The 6,548-nt window shown below is 47.3% G+C and overlaps 2 protein-coding genes across 2 annotated transcripts in view; both read left to right on the top strand.

Moving 5' to 3' along the window:
* LOC310849215 (flap endonuclease 1-like) overlaps positions 1–6,548 on the top strand; it is a 200,919-nt gene that overhangs the window by 27,711 nt on the left and 166,660 nt on the right. The gene's annotated exons all lie outside the window — the stretch shown is intronic.
* KIFC2 (kinesin family member C2) overlaps positions 1–6,548 on the top strand; it is a 44,345-nt gene that overhangs the window by 1,774 nt on the left and 36,023 nt on the right. The window lies entirely within an intron of this gene.

Genomic DNA, 6,548 nt, shown 5'->3' with positions numbered 1-6,548 from the left:
TGTCCTCTGTCGTCCCCTTCTCCTTCTGCCCTCCATCTTTCCCAACATCAGATGTGAACGCAGCTCTCTCCCAGGTATTATTGCAACACTCTAACCACTACACCACACTGCCTCCCATACTCTGAAGAGTAAATATAGATAAACCAGTCCCCCAGGAGGCATGGAACAGAGAGCTGATCCCTAGATGCAGGATACCTGCAGCTAGAGTCGATAATCAGATAATACTAATATTATTTACTTTGATATTTTAACCCATGTGCAATGGGACTCATTCTTTATTTTACGGTCTCAGTATTCATCTTTTAATTTTCATCTGTTAGAAGAGTTTCTTTCTGGCTTTATATACATTATAAAATGAAAATCTCCACAAAACTAACTAAATTACTAGATGCCGGAGATTTACCTGTGTGGGAGTGGAACCAAATACTTGAGTCGCTGCGGACATAATCTTGGGTGAACATGCAAATAACCCACCCAAGCTGAGCCTGATTTTCACATGGAAGGGTGTTTTGTGTGTGCACAGGGTGTGTATGTGTGTCTTTGTGTAATCGGTGCCCCCTCCAACTTTACTGGCTGCCCACCCAGCCAAATCCTCAGTCTCCCATCCCTGCCTTTTATGCCTCTTGACCCCCTGGGTTGGGAATGTCGTTTTCCCCAGATCTCCCCAACTCCTTCCACGCATGCGTGAGTTCATCCAAAGGTCTGCACATTTTTCATGGTCCATTGTCTGTCGGTTGCGGAGACTAAGTGATGGAAATTGGGTCCTCCGTGAGGCTTCTGCGAGGAGCCGTGCAACGACCAGTGGGTGAGCGGCTTCTGGGAAGAGCTGCGGAGGACATAAAAGTTCTGCAGGATGTGACATGCTGCAAGCTGTCTCTTTTCCACCCTGAAGTCCTGTCACTCTGGGGGGAGAGAACAGAAAGGGCTGGGATTCTTCAGAGGGAAAGAATTTCAGTCGGCGTTGACAGGCCAGAGAATGTGATGCCCGTGGCTTATTTTTGTCTCTTGAAGGGGAATAGCTAATGGCTGTTTCGGAGAGAGGCGGAGGAGCAGCGACAGGAAGAAATGACTGCATGCAGAGTATAGCTCAGTCGGTAGAGAACAAGGCTCTCAGGGTCACGGGTTTGAGTCCTTGTTGTTGTTTAGTCGCTTAGTCCTGTCCAACTCTTCGTGACCCCCTGGACCAGAGCACGTCAGGCCCTCCTGTCTTCCACGGCCTCCTGCAGTTGGGTCAAACTCATGCTGGTAGCTTCAAGAACACTGTCCCACCATCTTGTCCTCTGTTATCCCCTTCTCCTTGTGCCCTCCATCTTTCCCAACATCAAGGTCTCTTCCAGGGTGTCTTCTCTTCTCATGAGGTGGCCAAAGTCTTGGAGCCTCAGCTTCAGGATGTGTCCTTCCAGGGAGCACTCAGGGCTGATTTCCTTCAGAATGGAGAGGTTTGATCTTCTTGCAGTCCATGGGACTCTCAAGAGTCTCCTCCAGCACCAGAATTCAAAAGCATCCATTCTTCGGCGATCAGCCTTCTTTATGGTCCAGCTCTCACTTCCATACATCACTACTGGGAAAACCATGGCTTTAACTATACAGACCTTTGTTGTCAAGGTGATGTCTCTGCTTTTTAAGATGCTGTCTAGGTTTGTCATTGCTTTTCTCCCTAGAAGCAATCGTATTTGAATTTTGTGACTGCTGTCACCATCTGCAGTGATCATGGAGCCCAAGAAAGTAAAATCTCTCACTGCCTCCATTTCTTCCCCTGTTATTTGCCAGGAGGTGATGGGCCCAGTGGCCATGATCTTTGTTTATTTAACATTGAGCTTCAGACCATATTTTGGGCTCTCCTCTTTCACCCTCATTAAAAGGTTCTTTAATTCCTCCTCACTTTCTGCCATCAAGGTTGTGTCATCTGCATATCTGAGGTTGTTGATATTTCTTCCGGCAATCTTAATTCTGGCTTGGGATTCATCCAGCCCAGCCTTTTGCATGATGAATTCTGCATATAAGTTAAATAAGCAGGGACTGGGCAAAGGATTCCTGCATTACAGGGGGTTGGACTCTGCAGTTCTATGTTTCTATTATAGCGAACCTCCTCATCACGCAGTGGGAGTCCGTGGCAAAACTCTTTGACACCTGAGATCTCTGCTTCTTGTCCTGTGACTGTAATACCTTTTAAACTGCTTTTAATACCAGGTTTTAATCTGATGCAACCTGCCCAGGGTCCTTAGGGTGAAGGGAGGGTAAGAAACTAAGAAGATCCTTGCTGGATCAAGTCCAGCATCCTGTTTTCACAATGGCCAGCCAGATAACTCTCTCCACCATGATTTTGCCAAAGAAATAAAATACAGTGGTACCTCGGTTTACGAACTTAATCCGTTCCGGAAGCCCGTTCTTAAACTGAAGCCGTTCTTAAACCGAGGCGCGCTTTCCCTAATGAGGCCTCCCGCTGCTGGGGCCCTTCCACCGTTCGGATTCCGTTCTTACACCAAAGTAAAGTTCTCAGACCAAGACACTATTTCCAGTTTTGTGGAGTTTGTAAACCGAATCGTTCTTAAACTGGACTGTTCTTAAACCGAGGTGCCACTGTAAATAAATCATATAAATGATCATTGCCTGGAAGGCCACATTCAGGGACCTTCTGAGGTGACGGTTGTTGATCTGCCTCAGCAAATCCTTTGGGTGTCATCTACGCAGCCTGCAACTTGAGCAGTCAATAAATGCCTTGTTTCTCTGACCCGAATGCTTGACCTACTCAGGCATGCTCCGCGCGCACTATGGATTTATCACACACAACTGCTGCAGAATAGAACGTTTGCCCATGTAAACAGACACATGTAACCATTATCACATGTATTTTAAAAATGCATGTATATTTCACATTATTCTTTCTTGCGTTCGAGTGCTTTCCTTCCAGGAAGTCCAATAAAGTGTGAGGTGACCGTAGTGTCTGATGCTTGGGAGCTTGTTGCTTCTACTCAGTGTTAGGAGAAAGGTACTCTGTGCATGCTCAGAGGTACCATTTTTATTCATGCATCAGATTATTGCACAGGTGGGGAACTTCAGGTCCAGGTGCCCAAGCCTCCTTATCAGACCCTTTGACCACTGTACTCACTGGCCCTGTGTGGCCCCGCAAATATTTTTGCCTGCTTGGATAATGTGCTGATAATGCCCTGTGTTTGTCTGTAAGGAGAATATAGAAGTGTGAGAGAATTTGTAGAAACTAGTAACATTCCTACCCCTGCCCATTTTCCCTCGAAAGGTAGCCCGGAAAGGAATTCAACCTTCAGACAGAAAAAGATCTCCTAGTGGCATTAAAAAAATATTTCAGAGCTAAGACAGGCTCAAATCAGTCCCGCTGGACAGCCGCCGTTCCTGCAAGACCTCTTTATTTCCCTGCCCTTTAAAGTATTTATTCCCACATCTCTGCTGCATCCCGGAGGGCAGATGCTCCGTCAGTTGCTTGCCATGTGTGGAGAGGAGCGATAAATCTGGATCTGCTCATCCACAGGCAGAGGCCTCTGACAAACAGGCCCATCGCTCAGTGATGCGGTTTCCATGGCGCCTGTTGCCGTGGAAACGGAGCTGCTTCCCGACTAGGGTGGCCAGGCAGCTACAGCTGACTGAAAGGGGGGCATTTGAGGCCTGTCTGCTAGAGAGACACTGACTGTGTGTGAATAAATGAACTCTGGGTCATTCCTCAGTTACATGCACCCTGTCATTTAAATGCATGCAAATTCACAACTGCCTCTGCTTTGACTTTAAATACAAGGAGAGAGGAACACCCCCACAATCTCTGTCACTGACAGAGCAATTGACTCTGTCAAGGAAAGTGGAGAGGTATCGGTGTTTGTGACAGCTTCCATTTCTAATGCTCCTTTCCCTGCCTGGAGTGACGGTTGGTTTGGCAGAAGCCCATCAGAGAATCCCTGCCAGGAAAGGGCCCCTAATTGTAGGACAAATGAAGCGTCGGAGCCAGGAGTGGGGGGGGGGGATTGTTTGGGAATGGGCACAAATCCTAGAGAAGCTGACGTTGGGGGTGGGGACAGGGTGAGGCCAGACGTCGCTGGTTAATTTTCCAACGCCATGATTTCCTCACGTACGCACCTCACGGACAACTCTAAGGCCCTGTGGCCCCTGCTGAGAACATAAGGAGTACCTTTTGGATCAGGCCAGGGGCCCATCTAGTCCATTGTCCTGTTCTCACGGGGTCCAGCCAAAGGGAAACCTGCAAGCAGGATTCGAACACAAGAGCAACTCTGCCTTCCTGGGGTTTTCAGCAACTGGCCTTCAGAAGTATTGCTGTATTACTATATTATTATTAGTTACAGATAGGTAGCCGTGTTGGTCTGCCATAGTCAAAACAAAATAAAAAAATTCCTTCCAGTAGCACCTTAAAGACCAACTAAGTTAGTTCTTGGTATGAGCTTTCGTGTGCATGCACACTGGTATCTGAAGAAGTGTGCATGCACACGAAAGCTCATACCAAGAACTAACTTAGTTGGTCTTTAAGGTGCTACTGGAAGGAATTTTTTTTATATTATTATTATTATTATTATTATTATTATAGCCATCGATAGCCCTCTCCTCCTCCATGAATCTGTCTCATTCTCTTTTAAAAGCCACCTAGGTTGGTGGTCATACAGTAAGATGAAATAGAATAGAATACTGAGAGAAAGGTAACGTAGAAAGATGTGGGATGTGGTCCACAGGTAGCAGACAAGTACGACATTCCTTGTAACGCTGGAGTGGACATGCAAGGGAATGTTTGGTCCAGCTAGTCAAAACTTCCTGTTCCTCCTGGCCTGGAGCATCCTTCCTCTTGCATGTGACCAGAGGTGGGCGTGGCCTTACCTGTCCAGGTAACAAAAGGATGAGTCATGCAGCACTCCCTTCCTTTTTCATCATTCTCCTTTCGTCTGCTTCCAGTTAGGACTGCTATGTTGGTTTTCAGCCAACAGCAGAACAAGTTGTTGTTGTTGTTTGGTCATGTCCGACTCTTCATGACCCCCTGGACCAGAGCATGCCAGGCACTCCTGTCTTCCACTGCTTCCCGCAGTTTGGTCAAACTCATGCTGGTAGCTTCCAGAACACTGTCCAAACATCTTGTCCTCTGCCATCCCCTTCTCCTTGTGCCCTCCATCTTTCCCAACATCAGGGTCTTTTCCAGGGAGTCTTCTCTTCTCATGAGGTGCCCCAAGTCTTGGAGTCTCAGCTTGAGGATTTGTCCTTCCAGGGAGCACTCAGGGCTGATTTCCTTCAGAATGGAGAGGTTGGATCTTCTTGCAGTCCATGGGACTCTCAAGAGTCTCCTCCAGCACCAGAATTCAAAAGCATCCATTCTTCGGCACAGGTTTTTTCCCCATTTGGGGTAAATCCACATGTTGCTATTTGTAACTTTAAGTCTTTAAGCCTGCCTTCAGGATTGATACTGTGAACAGTCATACCTCATGTTACGTCCGCTTCATGTTACGTTCTTTCAGGTTACGTCCTGCTGCGACCCGGAAGTACCAGAAAGGGTTACTTCCGGGTTTCGCCGCTTGCGCATGCGCAGAAGTGCAAAATGACGGCATGCGCATGCGCAGAAGCGACGGATCGCAACCTGCGCATGCGCAGATGCGCCGCTGCGGCTTGCGCTCTATTCATGTTGCAAACGGCCCTCCGGAACGGATCCCGTTCACAATCAAAGGTACCACTGTACTTGCTGAAAGTGAGTAAACTTACTTTTCATTGACTATGAATAGGATTGTGCTGTCTTTATTCTTTTAAGAGGGATTTAAAGGGAACTTACCAGGAACTATACAATTCAATCTGAGACAGACTGAGTTGTATAATAGTGAGAGGCTTCCACGAGCCTGCAACCAGCTATTTGCTGTGCGTGAGAAAGGGAATGTAACTCTGTTACATAAGGAACTTGCTGGTGCAAGTTAGGAAGGATATTAATAAACACTATATCCTCTCTTGCTACCCTGAACATTCCCACAAAAGAAAGATAAGTACAGTGGTACCTCGGGCTAAGTACTTAATTCGTTCCGGAGGTCCGTTCCTAACCTGAAACTGTTCTTACCCTGAAGCACCACTTTAGCTAATGGGGCCTCCTGCTCCCGCCGCGCCGCCAGAGCACGATTTCTGTTCTCATCCTGAAGCAAAGTTCTTAACCCAAGGTAATATTTCTGGGTTAGCGGAGTCTGTAACCTGAAGCGTATGTAACCCGAGGTACCACTGTAAAAGTGACTTCTAACTATCCATCCCAGTATGGTTTTCCCAGTAGTGATGTATGGAAGTGAGAGCTGGACCATCAAGAAGGCTGATCACCAAAGAATGGATGCTTTTGAATTCTGGTGCTAGAGGAGACTCTTGAGAGTCCCATGGACTGCAAGAAGATCCAACCTCTCCATTCTGAAGGAAATCAGCCCTGAGTGCTCCCTGGAAGGACAGATCCTGAAGCTGAGGCTCCAAGACTTTGGCCACCTCATGAGAAGAGAAGACTCCCTGGAAAAGACCCTGATGTTGGGAAAGATGGAGGGCACGAGGAAAAGGGGACGACAGAGGAC

The sequence above is a fragment of the Podarcis gaigeae genome, assembly GCF_964106915.1.
Source record: "Podarcis gaigeae genome assembly, chromosome: 7".
NCBI lineage: Eukaryota > Metazoa > Chordata > Lepidosauria > Squamata > Lacertidae > Podarcis > Podarcis gaigeae.
Note: the sequence above shows the minus strand (reverse complement) of the source record. Positions and strands in the feature narration are given on the sequence as shown.